The following is a 27160-nucleotide window of genomic DNA, read 5'->3' as shown; positions in this document are numbered from 1 at the left end:
GAAATTAAAAAAAAAAGTTGGAAAAAGATCCTTTAAAAGTAGAGGCTTTTATTGATCATGAAAGTATTAGAATGTACAAAAATAATAGCTCCAGCAAAAAATGAAAACATAGATAATTAATAAAGAATTTATAGTAATAGTTAAAAAAACAATGAAATTATTCTTTACGATAAAAATGAAATATTTCATAAAACGTAACAGTACAATTAGATTTCTTTTAATTAAGAAAATTTTCTAAACAACATTAAATTAACCGAAGATGCAAGCTTCGACATTGATGAAGATAAAATATTACATTCAGGTAATATAAATTTTTTAGGCCAAAATGGAATAAATTCGAAAAATGATTTAGAAAGCCACAAAGAAAACATAAGAGAAAAATGAACTTAAATGAGGAAGGTAATAATTACAAATAAAACACAATGCCTAATTAAAAATATTGAGGATATATTTTAGGAAGAAGGTAATCCATTAAGCACTTGTAATGTTGAATAACACGGAATTAATTCCAAAAATGATAAACCTGTTTATGTAAAACAAATCCTATTACCACACAACTTGCGAAATATATCTATCGAAGAGGTGAAAAAATTCATTTCAAGTAAATTAGTCAGCAAATCTAGAAATGATTTCAACGTTATCATATGGGTAGTGAAAAAACAGTCTGGCTGATGGAAAAGTTAGATGGCATTTAGCTATCGACTATAAAAAGTTAAACGAGAAAACTATTACAAACCCACATCTAATATCATACATAAATGAAATGTTTGATCAATTCGGGTAAGCCAAATATTATCACGTGGCTGACTTCAAATCTAGCATTCATCAAGTGAAAATCACCAAAAAGACAGTATACACCATTGGGTCGATTTAAATTTATAGTTTTTCCAAATGGTCTAGTTAACTCACAGAGAACTTTTCAAAAAATTCTTCATACAGTATTAGGGGACCTCATTGGCATAAGTTGTGTCATTTTTATTGATGACCTCATTGTATTTGGAGAAACAATAGACAAAACTAATAAAATATTTTACGAAGTACCTTAAAATTTAAGAGAAGCAGGTTAATAGATATGCTGTGTTCATTCTGGCGGATGACATCACCGTGACCGATAGAGATGGCACACAACGTCACGTTACGATGGGAGTTAGCGGAAGACGTTATGTGATGATGGGAGCTGATGGAGACGTCATGAGACCGATGGGAGCTGGTGGATGACGTAATGATAATTTAATTCATAAATTTATTGTGGGACAGCTGCATTAGTACCACGATAAGTTGTTTATAGTTTTAATCAGTCCCGCTATTAGTTATATATAAATTGATCAGTCTCGCAATCGGTTATGATAGCTCTGCCATAATGTATTAGCATGCTAGCAGGAGTATGCCTGCAGCTAGACAGTGTAGCAGTTAAAGAGTATATCTATAGAGACGGCTATAATAAGGGCTATAGTGTGAAGCAGTCAGCATGCTCTAACGTAAGTATGGTCCTGCTGGAAGGAATAGTGCGAGCGATAGTTGCTGCCATGCTCCGAGGACATGAGAAAGAGAGTAAAAACGAGAGAGCGCAGTCATTCGTCTGTCACAGCCCTGTGAGCAGGCTGCTGTCTTAAGCCTGCTCAGCAGTAATATTCAACTCTCTCTATCTTACTATCTATAATAAATGATTAATTAAATTAATATATATTGTTTTAATACTTTGTAGAGATGACGATAAATGAAATATTTTGCTATATTTTTTATAATTATTTTCAAATGTTTTCTTTTTACATGCGTCCAATCTATCACTCATATGAATTAATTATGAGCGGATTTACAAAAGAGCGCTCTACATAAGTACTGGTTAAGTTTATCCCTACCATTTTTATAGTTACAAAATACATTTCAGTGGCGCTGTTAGCAGTTGAAATCTCCCAATTTTCTACATCCCACTAGTACAAATTACCTTCTCAAGCTGAGCAGCGCCGAACAGCTGCGTACAGCACCAACATCTTCCATGAAAGCTAAGATTCATTCGTAGTCAGTACAGATTTCCAAATCACTCGACTGAGAACTATATATATATAATGCCTTCTATTGAATATTAAAAAAAAACCATACAAAATTTATTGAGAACATATTTACAACGGAATATTTCTGATACTGAAGATTTTATTCGATAGAGATTTAACAAAGGCAGCATCATATAATGTTAGGGAATATATACATAGTAGTCCTAATTTTAGTAGGGCGATAGCACAGAGATATCAGACATGTGCTTCACATTTTATTTCTCTTGAATTTCAATTCAATATCCTTATAGAAGTCGGTGGCTATATACCAAAAACGCAGTCTTCAATTTCTCATGATCAACAATCTCAAGAATTGAAGGTGTAGTATGGTGACCTATACAGTCTGCTTTCAAGAATCAAATTCAAACGGCTATCATTGTCAATCGTATTCATTCAGATCTCAATTCTTTCTGACTGGAGCATATAAACTTTTAAAATCATAAGGAAAAAGTTTCTTTCTACACATAATTGTTTGAAAATAAATACTGAGACGGAGGTTCAGTTCACTGTTAAAAAACGAAATGAAGAAGAGACTATTGAAATGGAATATTTCAATACTGAAAATATTCTTATCAATAATATAATCCATTCGATTCTTGGTTTGAAAATAATATTAAACAAGTAATATTAAGCAGTATAAAAGAATTTCAAGAAAGAGACTCAGCTTGGACTCTGAAAACAGTAGTTGATTTAACAATCATTACAAATAAGCATAATCCTTTGTAACGGAGAATCGTCCGTTCCCGCCTGGGTAGCTCGCGGTCGTCCGCAAAAATTATTTATTTCGACGATTCGGGAAGTAAAAGACGTTCCCACAACTGAATAACGCGCCGACCAAAACCACGTTAAACGCACAAATTAGGATTCCGGATGAGGAACGATATAGCGGCGAATAAGCACAACAGCGGATTAACCCACTAATCCTTTATTCGTCAATAAAGGCTTACAAGACGGCAATCTCGCGCCGATAGACTCTACGAGTGGCACAACAACAAATCGCGAGCACGAAGGTGAATCGGTGTCTGGTTAACCTACCGATTCCCTTTTAAACCTACTTATTACAATCAATACCTGATAAACAATTCCGCCATTAATTTAGCCGACGAGGTAGATGGCAGATCTGTCACAATATTAATTCACTAGCTGGCGTCCGAACACGGCACCAATCTCGACCGTCAGCCCTTCTGACGGTTGGAACACGTCGTTGGATAACGTCACTGGTGCGCTTCTTCTCGATGAGCGCTTCGCTGGTGTTATTGTCGTAGCTGTTAGTTCTCTTACTCGACCTCTCGATCGCTCTACAAATATTGCTGACTAAAAACCGTTGTCGCTCGTTGTCGTTCCTGCCACTGCGATTGTTGTTCCACTGTCCTTCGCACACTCGATGTCTGCAGCAGTGACGATGACCGCTCACGCACGTACCCGCGCACCTCGCCGGTTACCCACACGCACCGGTGCCGGGTATCCTTCGGAACACGGCTGGGTGCGATCCAGCCACAACATCCTGCTTCTCATCCGTGCACCAGGCGTGCCTCCGAAAACGAAACGTTGGCGAAGTCACGGGAATGGCTCCGGAAAAACCGTTAATAACTCGGTCTAATCCGCCCACGTAACGTTCCCTGCTACTCTCCAGCAGTTACTCTCTCAAAATTGGCGCGGGGATCCGCAGCTGGAGCGCTCAACGCTCTCTCCTCTCTCTTTCTCTCTCCTCTTCCGAGCCACCTCCATCGCTCCATCCATCTGTCCAGCCCGTTCGCCGTACCTCGAACAGAAAATTCAAATATGAGTGTACGTGCCACACACACACTCTCAGCTTGGCGCGGCGCGCGGACAATGGCGAGAGCCAAATGGACGAAATCGGCATAGCCGAAATTCTCCGCCATACCTCTCCAACTATCCCCATATATTCCAATGCCAGTTAAATTTTAATGTAATATGACGTTAATAATCTTTATGGTTGGGCTATAACACAGTCTTTATGATACGAAAATTTTGAATGGATTAAACGTATTGATAATACAGACCTTTTTTATGTTTCGGATGATGATGATATTGGGTTCATTTTAGAAGTAGATTTGGAGTATTCCAAAGAACTACATGATAATCATAAAGATCTACCTATGTGTACAAAGCATAGAGCGCCACCTGGTTCTAATATGAAATGTTTATGAAAATCAATGTGTTTCCACAATGAAATCTAAACATGAAGTTTATCCTTGCTTCCTTGACTATATAAATAAAGGTGAAAATTACACAGGTAAAAAGATTAATTATAATGGTATACAAGATCTTGCACCACAAGCAAACTATAGTATTCTAAAAACATTTTTGTACGCTGAATCCAAATCTATCCTCAGAATTATATTTCAATATCATTTCGGTTTTAGGAGCTCAACCCAAAAACAACACAGGGCAACAGTCAACAGACTTAGAACCGTGACTAGGTACTCCCGAAGGTTTTTGAGTTGCTGAATCCAAATCCAACGGCAGATTTTGTCCATCACGTCAGGTTCCCGAGATATCCTTACCTAAAAGTGCAAAAAATACTATTTTGGCTAACTTTAAGGTTATGTCAGATCTCTACTAAAAGTTTTTTTTTAACAGCCGACGGCATCTCAAAGAAGAACTCTAACCCTTCAAAACCCTTCTTTCAAATTAAAAAATTCTTTTTTTCGTTGAGATATCAACGTTTAAAGTTTTATATTTTAACGATATTTGAGAAAATGAAATTGACCTTCAAATAACCTTGAAAAAGGTCAAGTTTGATGTTCTCGTCAGTTGACCCCCTCTGCACCATACAACTTTTACTTGAAACATTTTTCGTATACTTGGCAATGTTTTTAGTTATTCTACGGTCAAAGTTAAAATGGGACACCCTGTATATATACACTGCCGGCCAAAAGTTTGGAAACACTTCGTTCGGATTTCGAAATATGTATTTTTCCAGGAGTTTTGCCTCGAAAAAAGTATTTTTTGCTCATAATGACACAGAATCAAGCCTTTCCAGGTAACTTGAGGGTTAAGGTTTTAGATAAAAGTAGTATGAACTTAGAATTTTTGCCAGTCCGTTTGTTTTCATAATATTGACGATATGAGAGTTTATTATCGATGAGAAATTTATTGTGATGTTCTACTTTTGTTTCCTTTTTTGGCTTTAAACTTTTATCCATATTACTTTGGTTTGTCAGTATTGTTTTTTTATAAGTTTTGTATTTGATTTCCCTCATTTGAGTCAAAACTGTAAGCGTCTTTAAGTTGTCTCGAATATTTTTTTTTATTTAGGAATTTGTAAAAGTTTTGGCTTACATATTTATATTATACGGCTCAGTCATGGGAAAACGTAAAGAAATTCCACTTGAAAAAAGGGGAGCTGTATTGGCATTACATAATGAAGGTATCTCATATCGTGAAATTGCCAAAAAATTGAAAATTTCATTGAAAGGTGTGCATTCAACGATCAAAAGATTTGAAGACACGGGTAATCATCACGATCGTCCTCGAACCGGACGTCCAAAAGTAACTATTTCTCGCGAAGGTAAGCATATAGTGGTTACCAGTAAACGGAATAGACGGTTAACAGCTCCCGAAATATGCGCAGACATCAACAGAAGTCGTGAAAAACCGGTTTCACTAACAACTGTAAAAAGAAGATTAAACGCTGCCGGACTCAAAGGATGTGTTGCAGTGAAAAAACCATTACTACGTAAAGAGAATAAAAAGAAAAGACTACAATGGGCTAAAAGGCATCGAAACTGGACGATGGATCAATGGAAAAATGTGCTGTGGAGTGACGAATCCAAGTATGAAATATTTGGCTCTCGACGTAGAATTTATGTGAGAAGAAGTGCGTCCGAAAAAATGACACCTCAGTGTATAGTGCCTACTGTGAAGCATGGAGGTGGCTCAGTGATGGTGTGGGGATGTTTTTCTGGCCATGGAACCGGAGATTTAGTGAAAATTGATGGAATAATGAGAAAAGAGCAATATAAAAATATTCTCGTTCGTCATGCGATTCCCTCTGGATTAAGAGGACCCGGCCGTGGTTTTGTCTTCCAGCAAGACAACGACCCAAAACATACGTCGATCCTCTGCCGCAGTTATTTAGAGCAAAAAAAAGCTGATGGTGTCTTGGAAAATATGACATGGCCGCCGCAATCGCCAGACCTCAACCCGATCGAACTTCTGTGGGAAGATCTCGATCGAAAAATAAGAACATGTTGTCCAACATCCGCTGGAGACTTATGGGAGAAGCTAAGAGAGGCGTGGGCTTCTCTGGAACAGGAAACTTTGGACAAACTTATCGAAAGAATGCCACGGTTGGTGAGAGCAGTCATCAAAAGCAAGGGTGGATTTTTTGATGAAAAAAAAATCTGATATATTAATACCTTTTCTTTATAGACTTTTGTATTTTTCTTTTTATGTCTAGATACACTTTTTCTTGTTGTCTAGATATATTTTTTCTTGTTGTAAAATATACATTTTTTGTTGTTATACTATGTTTCAAACAAGTGAATCAATAAATTTCCTAATTAATTCATGAATACATATTTTTTCAACACTGTTTCCAAACTTTTGGCCGGCAGTGTATTATAAAGCGAAGCACCGTGTTGTTCGCTATAACGTCGGTGATAAAGTCTGGGTTCGAAATCGCGTGCTTTCCTCTGCAGCACAAGCTGTCGCAGCTTGTGCTGGACCCTTTCGTGTATCATCGCGTGTGGGTGCCAACACGTACCAACTCCAAAGTGATCAAAGATCCAAAGTATCCAAAGATGGAGTTGATGTGGGTAAAGCCGCCGTATGCGATCTTAAACCCTGCTACGCCGAGGAGCAGTTTCCCGACGAAATAGGAGATGATGATTCGCCTACTAAAGATGAAGATCATAAGGCAATGGTCCTTGAGCACAACACTGAATTAGCGTTTTCCCATGACCGTAGTTTGAGCCCTGCCGACACTAGTAAAACGCATGCGACAACGATGCCGAAAAGACGAGGTCGACCGCGCGGTTCCAAAAAAGTCACGCCAGTGATAACGGTCACATCGCCGCGACGTTTGCGCTCCAAAAAGGTAAACCTGCGAGCGTAACTAACGTCCATAATCGCCTATCTTTTCCTTCATTTTGTTTTGCTCCATTTGCTTTGCTTTTCCACTTTCACATGCTTGCTTGATGCTTTACACGCATATTTATCCTTGTTTTGATCATTTAACATCTTCTATTTTGTTCAGTAGCACTATGGTTATGACCCTTGAGAAGTCAATCCTCCTGTGGGAAAAGGACCTTAAGAAGGTCCAGTCCTTTGTGGCCGGGCTACCAAACGATCTCGAGCCCCAGTCTCCACTGGAGTGACGCTCGAAGATGTCTTCGAGCTGACCGGTCAGCTTAATGCCACAGTGGATTGGTCAACGGGCCATCGCCGCCGCCGATGATACGGCACCAAGGTCAAGCCCAGAGAAGCCAGATGTCATGGACCACCTGGCCCGCATCTCCGAGATGCTACAGACACAGCTGGAGGAACCGGAAGAAGAAGAAAAGGCCAAACCTACCCCCGAAGAACACTACTGGGCCGCTCTCCAGGAAGAGTGGGCCCCGCTGGAAGCGAAAGCCCGAGCAGCCCAACGTGCCCGCATAGCAGCCGACACCGAAGAAGCGGCTTGTGCCAACGTCTTAGAGTTCGCTGAACGCCACTGAGGACGCGCCTGGACCCTGGCTAGTAATTTTATTGACAAGGTCCAGGGTGCGGTCAACCTCAAGAAGATACATGAGGCGGCCACGATTCAATGGCAGAATGAAAGGGAGCAGCGCCGCAAGGCTGAAATGAAGAGGCAAGAGTTGAAGAAGGAAAGGGCTGCCAAGAAAAAGGAACTTGAGGCCATCTAAGCTCAGCTGGCTGAGCTGCGCAAAAGGCAGGAGTTTCTCCAGTGTGAGACCCGAGCCCGAGGATCTCGAGCCTCTAGCCGAGACCGAGCCGGCACGCGCCCAGCTGCAGCTATGGCTCGCCCTGCGGACCCTCCGGTCCGTTCCGCAGTCTCGACGGCCGAGCAACCCTGCGATCGATGGGGAAGTCCCCGAAAGGATCTTATTAACAAGCGGTATTGCAACGTCTGCTGTTTAACAGGCGTTGCACGAGCCTCCAGCTGCCCAAACGCCGCCATACACCGGATGTGGGTCGACGGATACCTGGCCAGATATTTCTACGATTTCCCATCCCGGTTTTGCCGCTCTCCATCCGAAGAGGAAGACCATTTCTCCGGCCGCATAAGCGCGAAGTATCCTGCGCTTAAGCGAGGGCATTTCCTATGCCCCGGCACCGATCGGCACTGACGCTACGTTTTCTTTGTTATATTTTTCTTTGTAAGAGAGAGAGGCATTAAACTTATAGTTCCTTCCTTTATTTCCTTTCTTTTATTTTATTATTCAATTATTTATTCTTATTTAATACATTTTTTTCAGTCCATTATAATAATAAATTCATTTGACTATACCCATAGTATAATTCATTTATTGACCCCACAGAGAGAGACCAAAGTTTCGCACCGGTACGCCCTGGCTACCTGTGACTGGGAAAGGGGCATATAACAAGTGTGACTGCTGCTCGTTATATCTCTCTTCCATGTCATAATATACTTTTATAAATTAAATGTATATAACATGTATCACTTAAGTTTCAGCGGGACAGAGAGAGAAAGAGAGACGGATTCTATTATCGAACGCGCAGACCGCGAGGAAGTCACTCGGTTTCTTGACGCGAGAGATTCGGCTGTTAGATTTCGACGCGAACGCACGTGCCCAGCTAGCGATTCAATTCCCTTGGTCTAATTAACCGAAGCCTTCATCGACGAGAGTAACGACGAGAACCAAGGGAGAGACGACGGATAGAGGAAGCGAGCGAGACTGTTTGTGTGTGTTGTGTGACGGCATTCTGCCACCGACGCCTGCCTCTTTGTAAATTGAGAGCCTGCTGTGGACTGACTTCCACGGGGCAGCGACCTGTAAGTAAAGTACCGTCGCGCACCTTATCTCTCTCTTAATTTGGCTTCTTGCTCTCTCTCTCTCTCTCTCTCTCTCTCTCTCCTTCTCTTTCTCTCTGCTTATCCGCACTTATATATATTTCCTTATTATTTATATTATAAATATCCTTATTATAAATATCCGTGTTATCGCCAATAAATATCATGCCTGTTGTTCACGCGCGTTGTCTTAATTCGATATTCCGCCTATACTGTCGATCCCTCGAATTTCGCATTTAGGCATGCGGGTCTAGCACCCCGACCTAGCATTGGAGCCACGACGCCCCGACAACACTTGGTGAATGAGAGTCCCCGGTAAGAGACGAGCCGAGTAAGACAGCCTAACCGAGCCCGGATTCATTTCTTTTCCACTTACTATTATTAATCTTCATGTCAACGAGACAATGCCCCGTTACAAATTTAAAAAAATATTTAAATCTTTGTTAGTGGCTTAGACGATGCTACGAATGAAACAGGTAATGTAATTGATCTAATGAAATATTTAAAAAAAAGTACCTACTTTTTTTAAATGTTTTATTAGATAGTAAGTAGTAATAAGATAGGCTTAAAATTTGGATATGACGCTGTTTAACAAAAACGTGGGACCAGTAGAACTTATAATAACGTTTTAGGTATGATCTTTATTAGTTATATTTAAATTCACTCGAAAATTGCATTTTAATTGGATGTAGATTATACTGTTACGAGTTGGTTATTAATTTAATAATAAACAACGCGTACCAATGTGACTTTAATAGGTAAGGCTCACTTATGTTTCGAAATGTATATTTATCTAGCTATGGTATAAAAATACAGGCAAAAGGGAAAGCAAAGAGATATCGTATATGATGTGTTACAATACCTGGAATCTTATCGTTGAGATGTCTGTAAATCGGGGCAGGAAATATGGAAGGAGACTAGTCTAGTGTTTTACTGACCAAATAATGTTTATGGAGGATTTGACAAAATGTTTTAGGCACATTTAAAGCTGCAGTTCTTAAATATATAAAGACACCGAATTCACGTATGGGTTTAGTACGGAGATCTGAGATACAGTCCTTGACTTGAAATTTTTTTAAATGGCCGCCACGGCGCACACTGTGGTATTATATTAAAACATCAAAAAATTATATTCAAAATGAAATATCTCAACTTAGAATTGACCGATTTTGATAAAATCGATTTCAATGTAAAGCTAATTACTTATAGAATACAGGAAAACCTACAACGAGTGTCGAAATAAATTTCCTATCCTTCAAAAAGTTCGTGGAAATGCAAAATTTTTTGAGACTGTAGATCTTTAAAGTAAAAATTAAAAATAATTATATCTAATAAGAAAATATAAGTTTAAAGATAATTTACTGAATAAATAGAAGTTGAAATTCATCAAATGTCAGGTAATAACAAATTCTTGGTGATAAAATTGTATTTAAATATGAAAATTCTGTTTGACCGATAGTTGAAAAGTATTTAATAAGCCACACAAAGGAAATCACAGTATTGAACTTTTAATTATACTTCTGGGTGTTTAAAGTACTTAAAAATTCTATAAAAATATATGATGAATTTCAACTTCTATTTATTCAGTAAATTATCATTAAACATATATTTTCTTATTAAAAACGATTATTTTTAATTTTTACTCTAAAGATCTACAGCCTCAAAAAATTTTGCATTTCCACGAACTTTTTGAAGGATAGGAAATCTATTTCGACACTCGTTGTAGGTTTTCCTGTATTCTATAAGTAATTAGCTTTATATTGAAATCGATTTTATCAAAATCGATCAATTCTAAGTTGAGATATTTCATTTTGAATATAATTTTTTCATGTTTTAATATAATACCACAGTGTGCGGCGCTTGCGAGATTTTCTTATAGCTTCCAAATTTTATTATTTTTTGTTATTTGCAGTTTTAGGTAAGCCTTGCTTGCTACATCGCAATTTACAGAGTAAGACATTAGCTTGCCACAATCTATTTGTGGCGAAAGTTCATGAGAGTGCAATGATTTCTTGCTGACGTGTACAGAATTTGAGTTTTTTTAAGAGCTTGACTTTCAGAACTTTATATTAAAAATTAAGAAACGTCGTAAGACGTCACAATACTATGTACATCATTATAATTTCATTGTCGTTTTTTTAAATAAAATTCAGTAGTTAAAAAGAACTTTGATGTACAAACTATAGAAAATGTTTCTTTTTTTAATTTTTAGAGAATGCAAAATATGATAGATGCAAACAGTGCCGAATGTGTCAATTAGGTTATCTTCAATCAGATCATGACTGTGTAAAAAAATATGAGAATTGAGCAAAAAGTATGGAGCTAAACATAACAGTCGAATTATTCTCAATCAATCCGTTATTAGAAGCAGTCCGGGTATATACTGCCGTTATTATAGGAGATGATGATTCTAGCACTATAGCTGCAGTCCGTAGAGATGCGAAGGATGAAATTGAAAAGTGGTCGAATTTGAACCACACTGTGAAAGCATTCACAAATAAGCTACATGAAATAAAGTCATCCCAAAACTCAATTAACTACTTTTCCAGTTATTTTTCTACTGCTATACATCAGAACAAAGGATGCTCAGAAAGAATAAAAGTAGCTTTAGAATGCGTGGTTCCACATGTATACGGTGAGCATGAAAAATGCGGAGACTGGTGCGAATATCATGTTTTAAAAGAAAACTATAAACATCATAATCTACCCAGTGGTAAACCACTTGAAGATAAAAAATTACGGCTAAAACTTACCATGCCAAAGATGCGCAATACATAGAAATAAGATGCAAATTGCATCTACTAGATGTGTTTTGGAAGATTTTCTGACTTATTTACGAAACGTAAAAGTCAAGAAGTGTTAATGATAACAGTTGTTCTTTGATTCTTGTTGCTCACAATGGATTTAGGTACGCATACAGTTTATAATATTTGTATTATATAATTTGCAGTAAAATTAAATTTGTTTTGACTTGCAGATTTGACATTCCTAAAATTACCTAATTAATTTCTAGTTTGAACATGACAGAAAGTTTTCCGAGACTCTGAACGGTTATGCTGATTTCGTAAAAATTCATACGGGATAGTTGTTTGGAAAGAAAAAAAGAAGAGAAGAACCTTTCTGTAGCTAGCTTCCTATCTATTCTATTCTTAATGAAAGATATTCTACCCCATGAAAATACCGTCGGATTACACAACGTATTGAATGATTTATTAGCCTTAAAGAAAATCATTGATAAGTTATCAATTACCGACTTAGACATTAAAGATTTGGCGAAAAATAAGCTCACAATGTTAACAGAGAAAAATAACACATTAACAGTATCGACGAATAAAGTTTCATTGTAGATTTATAAGGGAAAAATTACATCAAAGGGTCTAGCCGGGTAAGATGGTCAAAATGCCCTTTGAGCCGTTCGGAAAAGTACATAGGTCATTATATTTGGTATGTATAGAAACTCATTTTCTCAAATTTTCAGACCCCTAGACTCACTCGTTGCGTGGGGGGGGCCATTTTGTGTTTTTCGTTATTTCGACGATATCACGATCAATTTTTGAGCTAGGAAAAACATTTTTTTTTGGTTTGGTGGGGTTTTTGAGACCCCATCAAACCGTCCAAACGAAAAAATTTTTGGCGCCAAATTCAAATTTTTATAACGTTCTAAAAATTTCAAAAATTTCTTTTTCGAAAATGAAGATATACTCCACCCTGGAAAAAATATACATTGTGTAATTATCCTCTAGAAATACGCCTATATTTCTTTAAAATTTTTAAAATATGTAGAACACCCCTAAAAAAATTAAATTGGATGAAAACATGGTTTTTCGCTTCTAGCGCCGTACATTTAAATTATACGTTAAAATAACACAAGCCGACAAGGAAAAAAACCCAGAAACCAGACAGTACGTTCCCAAAGGTATTTGGTGTGCTGAAACCGAATCTGACCTCAGAATTGCTCCATCACCCTAGGTTTTCGAGAAATCCTAACCTAAAAGTTCAAAAAACACAATTTTTCACTATATTTCGCGTAGTATTACGTCGTAAGCCAATTTTATTTTAAAAAACGAGTAATACTATCTCAAAGTACTACTCTTACCCTTCAAAACCCTTTTTTCAGATTTAAAAAATCTTTTTTTTCCATCGAGATATCGTAGATTGAATTTGAATGATATAGCGATTTCGTTACGGCACGAAATAGTGGCGAATTTCCGAATAAGGAGTTATAGTGTAATTATATGTTTTTTGGATCACTGAATCCAAATTTAACGTCAGAATAACTCTATAATCTCAATTCCCTTAACCCTAGAGGCCCATAACCTGCGACGCTGTATCCCCTGACCGACATACCCCAATTTCCTAAACCCTCGAGCACTTTAACCTACTGCGGTATAACCCCCGACCCTCACACCCCGATTTCCTTAACCCTCGAGCCCTTTAACCTGCTGCGGTATAACCCCCGACCCTCATACCCCAATTTCCTATTACCACGACGCTATAACCCCCAACCCTCATACTGAAATTCGCTACGCAGAATACCTCAAGCCTCCAAACTATATTCAACCCCCGAGGCCTGCAAGTCTGCAACCTCAGACTCCTTTGCCAGAATTTCCTGAATCAGCACTTCAAGCTGCTATCGTATAACCGTATGTCTCTACATTTCAATCCCTTCAATATCCAAGCCTTGTATTCTACGCAGCTTTCAATTACGCGTTTTAAATCTCATTTATTCAGTTTGTGAGTGTTGCATCTGAATATCTGCAACCCTACAGTTTTTCACTTCTTTTTTTATGAAAACGCTGTCGTTTATCTTGAAATGAACGTATAAAAAATTTGCGTCTATGATGATCTGTCAATGTATCGTGTCGGTGTAGAGCCCAGCAATAGTCAGCCATCATGCTCTCATTCCATCTACCTTGATAATGTTCCTCTTTGTTTCTGAAATCTTGATGAAATCTTTCACCCATTTCTTCACTGAACGCCCCAACATTGTCCGGAAAGTATTCCAAATGTGAAAACAAAAAATGTATTTTCAGGCTCATCAAACACCCTAATTTTTGAAAATTCTGTAGCATTGTCGACACAATAGTTTTGTATTTAGGGTCCCGGTGGTTTCCGAGAAAATTCTCGGTGACACTTTTTAAACTTATCCAAGCATTTCTCTCATTAGTCGTCATTGTCAAGAGGAATTCATCATCTTTCATAAGTGCTCGAATGTCTGGCCCTACAAATATACCTTCCTTAATTTTCGCTTCAGACAATTTAGGAAATTTTCCCTGAAGATACTTGTAACATTCGCCTTCCTTATCTAGTGCCTTGACGAATTGCTTCATCAAGCCCAGTTTTATACGGAGTAGAGGTAACAAGATATGTTTAGTATCAACAAGGTTCTCATGGACGACATTGTGTGATCCAACAACCATTCCGATTCTTTTCGTCCATTCTGTCCGAACCCAATGTTCTTCTCGTGCACGACTGTCCCAGAGACACAAAAAACAGGGGTGCTTCGTATTTCCAGATTGCAAGCCAACTAATATATTGATCATCTTGAAATCGCCACAAACGAGCCATTTGTGTTCATTGTAATTGATTTTCTCAAGAAGGAATCGAAAGTTATCGTGAGACTCTTTCATCACAGTGGAATGAGCAATGGGAATAGCTGCATACTCATTCCCATTGTGCAGAAGTACTGCCTTGAGACTTTGTACAGATGCATCCATGAAGAGTCGCCAGTTCTCTGGATTATAACCTCCTTGCACTCCATATAAACTGATAAGATGCTTCATATCGTTGCAGTAAATAAGATTATCCACGCAAGTAAAATATGGCCGAAATTTAATATCTCTCTTCCTGTAAATAGAAACTTTTGTCTCAGGTAATAAAAGATTTCTTTCTTTTAGTCTTGAAGCTAAGAGTTCTGAAGAATCTTTCGGGAGATTCAAATCACGGATCAGATCATCCAAAGAATTTTGGTCGAAAAGTTTGGGCTTTTCTGAGTCAGAAAAATCTTCTTTATCACTACTGCTGCTTTTGTCTGTTACCGGAACTTCTATTGGTTGAAGTTTTTTTGGCTCAGAATCAGAATTTTTTTTTCTTTCTATTTTTCCATACTGAGCTGCTGTTACACTAGAAACGTTCGGATAAAGGAGAGAAGCTTTGTTATTATGATTAAAACCTAAAGTATCACATTTACAAAAGTAACAGTCACCATGGTGATTTTTAGGTTCACGATATATTGTTGGTTGGAGAACAACTTCGGTTTTAGTTTTATTCCAGTTTTTCAAACTTCGGCCACAGTCTTCACAAATATATTTAGGAACCCATGGTTTGTCTAAATCCTTCATAGGTGTCTCGTAACATTCTTCAAACTGATCTTTAATGATATCAGTGATTGATCGACGAAGTCGAGCTACCTCAAATTTACCGCAGATATTACAAAAGGAATCGATTTTTCCTTTGCATGGAATTCTACATGCCGACATCTTCAATAACCTATAAGTTAATTGGAAATCACGAGTAATATTATAAACTTATTCTTATAACGAAATGGGTAAATATAATTAAATTTCTAGAAGACAAAGTAATAATAAAGATCAGTAAAAGTACTGCACGCAGTGTTATATGAGAAATAATAGAAAGTATTTAATTCCAGTGACTTCTCCGTTAACCTGCCGCTCAAACACGATCTCTAACACGGATGAAGAGTAGAACACAAAAACTTGGAGTTTTCGAGCAGTGTTAAAATACGAATAATATTATAAACTTATTCTAATACCGGAAGGGGGAATGATAAAATTTCTGAAAAATGAAGTTATAATAAAAATCAATGAAAGTACTGTACGCAGTGTTGTACGAGAAATAATACCAAAAATTTAATTCCAGTGACTTATCCGTTAGCCTGCCGCTCAAACACGATCCCTAACACGGATGAAGAACAAAGCACAAAAATTTTTAGTTTTTGAGCAATGTCATACACGGTTATCCTCAAGTAAGGAAATGTAGGCCCTAACCGATATCTGCTAACGTAGATACTTTCTTCATCGTTAGTAGACCAGAAAAATGTAAGATTAAAAATCTTAGCTGATCGATTTCGCAAGTTATAGACACTTGTATGTAAACGTAAATTGTACTTGTATACGTAAGTTGGATATGAATTTTCCTATCACAGACACAAATTCTTCTACCTTCTTTTACCGCAGAAATGACGTCTATCGTTGTTCCATTGACCCAGCGGTATTCACCGTCCACCAAACCCGAATTTCTTTAACCCTCGATAGGGCCGGGAGTTATAGCTTCGCAGGTTAAAGGCTCGAGGGTTAAGGAAATTGGGGTGTGAGGGTCGGGGGTTATACCGCAGCAGGTTAAAGGGCTCGAGAGTTAAGGACTTTGGAGTATTTCGGTCAGGGGTTACAGCGTCGCAGGTTATGGGGCTCTAGGGTTAAGGGAATTGAGATTATAGAGTCATTCTGACGTTAAATTTGGATTCAGTGACCCAAAAAACATATAATTACACTATAACTCCTTATTCGGAAATTCGCCACTATTTCGTGCTGTAACGAAATCGCTAAATCATTCAAATTCAATCTACGATACCTCGATGGAAAAAAAAGATTTTTTAAATCTGAAAAAAGGGTTTTGAAGGGTAAGAGTAGTACTTTGAGATATCATTACTCGTTTTTTAAAATAAAATTGGCTTACGACGTAATACTACGCGAAATATAGTGAAAAATCGTGTTTTTTGAACTTTTAGGTTAGGATTTCTCGAAAACCTAGGGTGATGGAGCAATTCTGAGGTCAGATTCGGTTTCAGCGCACCAAAAACGTTTGTCGGCCTGTGTAATTAGCGCCATCAGATTCTACGTCAAAAAATACATCGGAAAAATGTATCACACATATATCATTAGCTCCATTACGTCATGAGAAATGAATGAAGTTCCGTCGCATGGAAAACTAAGCCAGGAGAGGGCACCACGTAATTAGAAAAAATTAACGTGATTAGGATATCTATATACATATTGGCTTAACTATACCCAACAGAAACTATAGCTTTAGTGCATGTAGGTATATATTCACTTGTTAATTTATTCTAATTAATTGGCGCCCTCTCGAGGCTTGGTCTCCTTGCGATGAAATCCGCAATCCGGAACTGCATTCTCGAAAGGCCGAAGTTAGACGATTAAGGTTCAGGCGTTCCCCTCATTTGAACTGCTGTACGGACGCTTGCTAATCAAAAATACTCTCTTCGATTCTAGACAAAAGTATTAGTAAATATTAATTGCTAAATATTCAGAATTTTATTAATATATGCACACCAACAGTCGAATTAGAAATTGCATTGATCTTCAAAAGTGGGATAGTTAAGAAATGTTGGTAGTATATGTTACGTAAATATTTATATTTATTACAATCTACAATAACATGAGTCCAATCCTGTGTAAATAATGTGATGTGCTAATCTTATGAAAAGACTTTATTGATGGGAATTAACAATACCTCAAATACATTGTTCTATGTTGATGTACTTATTGTTGTCACTCAGTGGTACAGCCAAATTTTTTTAGCGTGTGCTAGACATTTCAAAAGGTAAGCTGTGAAACATTTTAAGCATGCATTAGGTATATTTCTAGCAATATATACTAATTTTATTTCATGACAATGTTACAGTAAATTATGGCATTTATTTATTTTTATTTATTTATTTAAATCCAATTAAGATATACAGCAAAATTATACAAATAAGTATATCTGCCGCACCCACAGAAAAGTATGCAAACTTTTGTTTGTGGGATTGGATTCCTTATAAGTAGAAAAAAAAAATAAAATTAACAATAAAATAAATAATAAAAACTTAAAAATAAAAACTTAAAAACTACTTACAAACTATTGCACAAATATATATAAATAATTTTTAATTATACACTATATTATACAACTTTATAGTAGTTATTTCGGATCCAGAATTTCAATGTTTTTTTAATATTTTTAATATTAGTTTCTAGAATTTTTAATTCATTAGGTAACATGTTAAAAACCTTAATAGCTATGATATTGCTACTGTTTCTATACTTAGATTTATTGATCTTTGGTAATTGAACATTTTTTCTCCTTGTTACGCTGTTTGATTTTTTTAGATTAGTACTAAGTTCAGCATAGTAGTAAGTAATTGATTCTAATGCAAATAACTGTGGTATACTTAATGGATAATTATGTATAACAAACGTTCTCTTGCAGACAATTTTTAGAATCTTACTTTGTAAATTTTGTAGTGGGTAAATGTGTGTATAATATGCACCACCCCAAGCAATTATACCATAATTCATAATTCCACCAAAGTAAGAATAATACAGTTGAAGCATGGTATCTGTTTGTGTAAATTTTGACAATTTGTAAAAAATAAACAGTAGGTATTTAGATTTGTTAACTACGTAATCAATATGATTTTTCCATCTCAAATTACAATCAATCAGTATGCCAAGATATCTATAACTTTCCTCTCTTTTTAATGAGTTGCTTTTTATTTTAACATGCATGCTAACCGGTATACTGCTGGCATAACTACCAAATGCTATAAAAACTGATTTATTCACATTTAATGTTAACTTATTTGTAATGAGCCATTTAGCAACTCTTTCCAGATAATTATGCATGATGGTAATTGTCATTTCCCATGTTTCGGCACTAGAAGCTATAACAGATTCATTTGGCATTTCAACCAGCAGATCATTTATATACAATATAAACAATAGAGGCCCAAGTATGGTTCCTTGGGGTACACCGATGCTAATATTTTTATAATCGCTTACAATACCATTTATTTTTACCCTTTGTTTTCTATTAGATAAATAGCTTAACATAATATCATACGCTTTACCTCTTATTCCGTATCTATAAAGTTTTTTAGAAGAATTTTATGATCGACACAGTCAAAGGCCTTGGCCAAGTCAAGGAAAGTCCCAATTGTCGGAATACTTTTATCTAAATTATCATAAATTATACCAGTCAGTCTTTTTAAAGCATCTTTGGTACCTAGCTTTTTTAAGAACCCATATTGCCTATCAGAAATTATTTTGCTTTTCGATATGAAACTAAATATTCTTTTATGTATGATTTTTTCAAATATTTTAGCTATGTTGGACGTTAAAGATATTGGCCTGTAATTTTCAACTTTAGTCTTGTCTTTGCCTTTATGTATAGGTACAATTTCAGCCATTTTTAGTGCATCCGGCCATATTGCCTGTTTAATACATTCATTAAACAGACAAGCTAGAGGTTCAGCAATGTAATTTATAATTTCTTTGATAACCATGGTGGAAATATTATCTACTCCACCTGATTTTGGTTTCAAGTTCTTAACTATGCTTTTAATTTCCTCTTTATCCGTGAGATGCACATACATCGTTTTTTCATTATTTATTGGTAAATTAAGGTTATCTCTCTCACTTTGTTCAATATACTGACTCAAATGTACACCTATCGAGCAATAATAATTATTCATATATTCAGCTATTTGGTCATGTCTCTCAATTTTATCATCAATTTAGGCATGAAAATTAAAAGAATTGCTCGCTTGTTAAAGTACTGTTTTTTATGTATTTTTCAAAACAAATTCTTCAGTAATGTAATAATTCTTACAAAATCAAATGCAAGGTTTACTATACTGATCAGTAGATGATAAGAATTTTACGCTAGAATTTAATCAGCGATTATTGCTTAGTAGTAAAACTATTATGTAGAGCTGTTTACTGGAATACAAATTTTCAAGACATTCTGTACAAGGTAAATTAATTTAATTACTCTTCTAAGATAATATTTTTATGATAAATGAAAATTAAAAAAAAAATTTTTTTCATTTGTTTTTTATGAATCAAAAATTCTTAAGATCAAAGTGAAAGAATCTAGGTAATATTGAATGTTTGATGATCTTGATTATAAATGTAATTCTTTATAAAAGACAAGTATTTTAGCATTCATTTAAGATTTCAATTCGTTATTTAACACGTTTCGTTTACGATTCTAAATTTTTTATATTCATTATATTATAATTTTTCAAGATTTTTTGAACATTTAAAAATTATTACATATTGAAATAAAAAGCAGGAAAAAAATTGACGAATCAAATGTATTATAAATAATTATTTGTCAATATTATCAGAAAATAAATAAAAAAACAATAATATTTATTAGATTAACATGCTCAACTCAGTTTTCGAAGTGGCGCTTTTTTTCGAATATTTGTAAAATTCACCTCTGTTACCAACCACCTGACTTTTAGCCAATCAGGCATCGGCATTTCGACAGATACTATATGCTGACCTGTATATACCTATTTACAAAACCTATACATCGTATTGTGTTTTCACTTTCAGCCCATTCAAATATGCACAAAAGTTTTCAAATAAAAAATTATGAGAATTCGTTTTGTTAGTGTAAAATCGTTATAAATAATTTCCAAGCTAGATAATTTTTAGCAGTAAATTTTTATAACGATTTTACACCAACAAAACGAATTCTCATAAAAAACGCTAAATAGCTTTTCTTCACAATTTTTCCATAGAATCGATAGGTATAATTCGTTTTGCAAAATTACAAAATTTTTAAATTTTCACTTGTTTATAACGGTTTTACACTGAAATAGCTTCTTATAAACAATTTGAAAGACAACAGAAAGAAATACGAGTATTTTTTTTTCGTTTTTATACTGTATTCAATAGTTCGTTTGGTGCTTCCGTCAACAGTTTTGGCCTCTGAGCTTTATGGAATTAATTATTAATTGTAATCACATTAATTATATTAATTAACTTATTAACTACAATCACATTCTTGTAATAGAAAACTGAAGTTTTTAAAAAGGTTTTGTTTATTATAATAAAATAAACGTGTTAGATATTTATTGTAAATACATACTTTGATACTCCCTTAATCAGTTTTGTCCTGGACCTTACTAACTTTTATTTTTTATAACAGTTTTCTATTATTCAAAACGATACCAATGTCATGCAATGCCTTTATAGAGTGTTTTTCATGACGAGTGCTCCAAAACATAGTCGATGAAGTCCGTCTTTTCTTTCCGTCTTAGCTACTAGCGAAATTGATACACTGAGTCTCCCAAACTGGCGCACTCAGTGCGCCAAACTCACGAGGGCGCTGCTGTGCCAGTTGTACCGTAGTGGCTCCCAGAAATTGTTTTCCGTGCAGTTGGAAAATCAAAGTAAATATACCATGCAGTTTTCGTTTACATTTTTTACAACAATCGCATAATAATAGATCCTTCAATTATTTTAAAGGCAAATCGATTCTCCTTTATTGTAGGCTGGATTATTTTTCTGAAATTCTTTCATTACTATTTTGCATATCACTAAAATAGATATATTTGTTGAAAAGCAAAATATTGATTGTTTATTTGTTCTTTACGGGTCAAAAATGTGTGAAATCGTTGTATTGAATGTTTTGAGTTTTTCTTTACTGAATTCTTGGAATAATCGTTAAATATTTTATATTTCAGGTGTCATTATGGCTACTTCAACTATTTATAAAAAATACCCTGGTTGCGGGTTATCCGAAAACAGGATGGTCGGGCGCAAACAAATAATTGAAACAGATGATGAAGTTATTGCCTTGTCCGACTATTTTGCAACAAACGTTGAACTTGGAGATATTTTATGTCAAAAGTGCAGCGGTATGTCACGTTTAGCAAAGTCAAAACAACGTAAAATTGAAGAAGCAGAAAAAGTGATAAATACGCCACCGTCCGACAGCCAAGAATTCTGATCATCTTCAGATTCATCATCATAGACATCAGTTTATAGCCCACCGAAAATTCAAGCTACTGACAATGAGAAAGAAACAATTGAGTTACCTTTCAAAAGAGTTGTTTGTACTCATGATTATTGCTGCCTGTGTCAAAGTAAAACAGGAATTATTAATGTTCCATTTGAAGCCCGGCGACAAGCTTTTGTTGAAAGGGAAATATTTATCCCAGATCGTAACCGATGTTGCCAAAAACACTTGATAAAGAAACGATTTTATGTTGAAAACTTGAATAATTTAAAAGTACATGCGTATTCGTGTACTACAACAGCTGAAGATATTACTAAATTACTCAAAGCTATGAGAATCACTTCAGATAGAGAATTACACGACAGAATTGCTGACTTTTCTAACTCTGAACAAAGAATTCGCGCATTCACAGGATATTCGTGGGAACAGATAATACAATTAAAAGAAATGATGGTTTCTATAAGGAATACCGATAATCGGACGGTCACACAAGCTCTTGTGTTTCTTTTCAGATTACTAACCTGTAATTCAAATGAGATCATATGTTCCATACTTGGACTTGAGCGTCCTCAGCAAGTCTCTGAGTTTTCAGTCTATTTTGAACTCCTTTGATAGAGATGTTTTACCTTCGCGCTTTGGCTTAAAAGCCGTCAATCAAGAAGATTTGATTCTTAATCATTCAACAATTCTCCTTCACTCTATTTTTTATCTCTTTCCATTTTTCTGTTCCCTCTATTACGTCTATCTATCTCTGATACTCTCTTATAGCTTCTTCGCTCCAGTCGTTTATCATTCTTTCTTCCTCTTCTTTTCTTTCTTCTGCTATTTTGTCTCCCAATTACACTTCTGCAGGTAAGTGGTCCGACTTTACCCTCTCTTTTATTTAAACCCTTTTTATTGCCTCATCACCTTCCTCGTTACCTATTACATAGTCTATCGTTGACATTCTTCTCGCTCCTATATATGTAATTTCTCCCTCTTCATCTCCTTCTTTTCTCCCATTCGTTATCACTAAGCCCATTTCTCCTAGTCATTTTATCATTTCTTCTCCCTCTGCGTTTAACACTTTATCCTTGGCCTTTATTTCTTCTAGGTTTTCTTCTGTCTCCCATTCTCTCCCTTCACTTCCTGTTCTTGCGTTGAAGTCTCCTCCTATAATTATTGTTTTTCCTCTGTTCTCCTCTATCTCTTTAATTAGGTATTCATAGTTTTCCTTTTTCTCATGTTGCATATATACCGTTGCTATCATTTATTTCCTCCCTCCGATCTTTATTTCTCCTGCTATTACCTCACTTGTCCTTTCTTTCTTCCATTCAACCTTACTCATCCCTTTCCACTCTCATACCGCCATTATTCCTCCCCCTATTTCTTCCCCTCTTCTTCCTTCTCGTCTTGAGACTCTTCACTCTATGTTATACCCTTTCAGTTGCTTCTCCACCCCAGTTTTTGCCTCTTGCCTCTTCACCCAGGCTTCGGTTAGCCCTATTATATCAAATTCTTTAACATATTCTCAGTCGTCTTCCTCCATGCTCCTAATCCCCGCCACTTTCGAGAATAGTATCTTTACTGCCTCTCATCCCTCTCTCTCCCTTCCCTCCTCTCTCTCTCTTTTTTCCCTATTGTTTTCGAAACCCTTCCACCTATTTTTCCTACCATTTTTCCCTCTTTCTCGCTCCACCACCATTCTTCTTCTTCTGTCTTCAACCCGTTATGCCACATCTTTACCTCTTTACCTTTACTTTTTATTTCTGTCGCTTTCCTTCTTACTTCCTCTCTTATCTTCCTCTGCTTCCACGTCCAGTCCTGATCTATAAAGATCTTTTTCTGTCCCAGCTTGTTTTTCCTCTTCATGATTCCTTCTTTTTGTTCCCATGAAGCGCATCTAATTTGACACATCTTTTTTCCTGTTTCTCTCCGATCATCCCTCTCCGCTGTCCCTCCTATTCTTCTCAGATTCACTATCTCCCCTTTCATTTCTAGTTCCTCTCTTAACAGTCCTCTGCCTCACCCTTCTTTTCCCATCTTAACCCACCCTCTAAGTCTGTCACTATTATATTGTTTATCCTACTTTTTCTATCTATTTTTCTCTCATATACTCTATTTCTTCCTTATTACCTACTTTTGTTCCTCTTTGCTTCTCGTGTCCTCTTTCTATACTTTCTTTTAATTTCACGCACGCTTCGAAAAAAGGAATTATATTATTCTAGATAGTTGGTAACTATTCCACAGTAATGCTTTTCAGAAGAATTTGAGGGAGCACTTTTAAACCAAACACCGAAAGCAATTTATTCCATTAGTTCTTTTCAGGATTGTTCAGATTTCTTAGTTTTTTTAAATATTTTTTTTCGAGGTGTTGTAAAAAAGTGTAGTTTATAAAAGATTTCTCTTATAAATTGTTACTAATTGATATTTCACTAAATAGTAAATATTTTTAATATATGTTTAAATTTTCAAAGACGACAAAATCGATGAGTCGATTGTCGATTTTTATGAATCTTAGTCGGCCGCAACTTATTAAATTTAAGAGAGAAGATAAAGTATCTAAGGCACTTATTCCTGATGTTTATTATTCTGGTGGAGATTCTGACTCAGATTCTGACTCAGATTCTGAATCAGAAGTGGCAGTATCAAAATCCCTAATATTTCTCATCATAAAAAATTATAAAACTATAAAAAAGATTTAAAAAAATTAGAATCTGATTATAAATATGTGCTGAAAGAAGGAGAAATAAAATATTTAAATATCCCTGGAAAAGAAATTTTCCCAAGCAATATAAAAATAAGTAATAAGAAATTCATCATTTGTTACATTATTTGAAAGGTTTTTTAGTCTAGACATAAATAATTATATTCACCAGTGTCCCTAAAAAAATGATTGCGATCTAACTATGATAGATTTTAAAACTTTTCTTGGCAAAAAGATATTGGTCTACAAATCCATTATTAACACTTAAAGGCACAAAATGGCATAAGCGGTACACTTGTCTTTGAGACTTTGTAACTCACGCAATGGATGACTAAAAAAATTGAGAGACATGTTTCAAAAGCTTAAAATTTGCCTTTTCGATGGCATGTACGAAATTGCTCTATAAAATTATTAATTATAAAAAAATCAGTTTGTTTATAAAAAAGCATGAATTTTTCGCTCTCTTTTTTTTATGAAGTGTTGAAAGGTTTCTTCGCATGCCATCGACCTGGAACCTTTCCAACCGGTGGAATAAATGTCTGAACTTTGAGAATCCATTGTTCAAAGTTCAAAATTTTCACTTTAGTCTTTGCAAAATGATGACAGAATTGCAAAATTATCTCGATTATGTTTATGATTTTTTTCCTCAGCAAACATGTGCAAACCGGCAAAATTACCAAGGATAAAAAGTTCTTAGAATCACTCAAAGAATACGTTCAAATTTTTTTAAAAAGTTTAAAGCAACTTTTCAGTTTTGTAAATGACAAAATTATTGCAAAATAAAAATATTGTTCAAAACACTTCGAAAAAATTTATATTTATTCTTTGATTTTCCAAGCAATTTTTATTCTTAGAAATTGTTCTCCTAAATCTATTACTTTCAAGGAAAAAATATTTAAAAATCACATTTGTCACAGATGTGAAAATCTGCCCGTCGACTTATGATCCGATCTCGAGTCGCGAATAGAAAATCTAAAGAAAATTCTCGGTCGTGATTTAGGCATACAAAAAATCAGAATATCCAAGGTCGATACGGTTAATATTGTCTCCATTTTAGCAAAACTTTCATTCCATGACTAAGTCGACATTTAATATTCATTTTGTTTGATTATCACCGTGATTTGATCGATCAAATATACTACGGTAATTTCGAAAACATTAAACATTTTGTGACAGGGCTACAGCGTGTATGCTGGTCTTGTGCGCGGCACTCTCTTCGCGAGAATGCAACGACCGAGCATGTGCGTTGACAAATAGTATGTGCCCGTGTCGTTGCAGGGCTAGGAGAGGGGAGCGTTGTGGCCTGCGAAGTGGTGCCATGGGCGAGAGCGAGAAGAGCAAAAGAGAGAGAGAGAGAGAGAGAGAGAGAGAGAGAGAGAGAGAGAGAGAATAATAGAGAAAAGAATTTAGGAAGAAAGAGTGGGAAAAGAGCGGCGCATGGCGACAAGAAAAGGTGCGAAGAAAAGGCAGAGCAGTTAGGCGTGAGCCGAGTGAAAGAAAAGCCGCCTAATTAATGAGGGGTGAACTGGAAATAACAACGACCGCCTGATTGGGAATTTGTACGAAATAAGCGACTGCACGAGACGATTACTCAAGGCCACAATACCAGTGTACCAGCTCTGAATGAGGCCGACAATGAACACAGCTATTCCTAAACCAAGGAAGACGGGCCGTGGTGCGGCTAGCCCTGTGCCAACACCGATCGTCGTACTGATGCAGTTGCCAGCGAGATTTTGCTTCCGCCAAGGTCGCCTCTCCGTTAGTGGATCCGCAACCCTTGGTGGGTCGCTCTCATGAGTCTTCATTTTTTTTCTCTCTCGCGCCAGCTCTCGCTCGCTCACATCATTGCGAATAAATTAAGCAACGCAACGCACACGCAGAGCGAATTCGCTCGTGTGTTTTGGCGAATTTGTAACAGTACAGGTTGAGCGAGCGCGCTCTCCCAAGCGTGATTATATTTAAGTTTAAGTATCATTTACATGTGGCGTAAATAAAATAATCGACTATTATAAATTTTCTCGTCAAATTCTTGATATCGCTCTACCCCAATCAGAGAGATCAGTTGATCCGTGGAAGTCCGCGCCGGCTTCCTTCACCGAGGCGGAATCCATGAAAATAATTCGCAGTGTTCAGCCCAAGACGCATGAAGGCTGATCACTCTCGCAATTTTTCCAATTTCATCATGCTACACATAAATTAGTGAACAGCTGGAGAAGAGCACAAACCAAGTATTATAACATTACGTTTGATTGCGAGCTGTTTTTATAATTTCTAAACATTCGACTAAAATTAGATCATTTTTTTGGAAAAAATGGCTAAACGAAGAGCTTCAGAAATTTCGAGAAGTTAGAAAATATTCAGTTATTTCATCAGTCCTGTTCACCAGACTTCTTAGTCCATCTAAAAAATAATGGTATAAGAGCAAACGAAGTGGTTAGGGCAGACAGAATTGATACTAAGTGTTCAGTCGAAACCGACTAAAAATCAAACCCGTCTGCAGACACACAATCATCACATACATTACGACCACACCAGTCAACACTATAAGTTAGCGCGCCATGTCACTTCAAAAATACGCCTTAAGCTAACCTCCGACTTCTCCTATGACAGCAGTTTGCATTGCTATTATCGTTTCACTGCATT

At 36.1% G+C, this 27160-nt stretch overlaps 1 protein-coding gene across 1 annotated transcript in view; it reads right to left on the bottom strand.

Moving 5' to 3' along the window:
* Positions 1 to 27160, bottom strand: part of LOC131675296 (ubiquitin-like modifier-activating enzyme 1) — a 96337-nt gene that overhangs the window by 19095 nt on the left and 50082 nt on the right. The gene's annotated exons all lie outside the window — the stretch shown is intronic.

Source organism: Phymastichus coffea, unplaced genomic scaffold (assembly GCF_024137745.1).
Source record: "Phymastichus coffea isolate CEN01 unplaced genomic scaffold, Cenicafe_Pcof_1.1 PCOF00018, whole genome shotgun sequence".
NCBI lineage: Eukaryota > Metazoa > Arthropoda > Insecta > Hymenoptera > Eulophidae > Phymastichus > Phymastichus coffea.
Note: the sequence above shows the minus strand (reverse complement) of the source record. Positions and strands in the feature narration are given on the sequence as shown.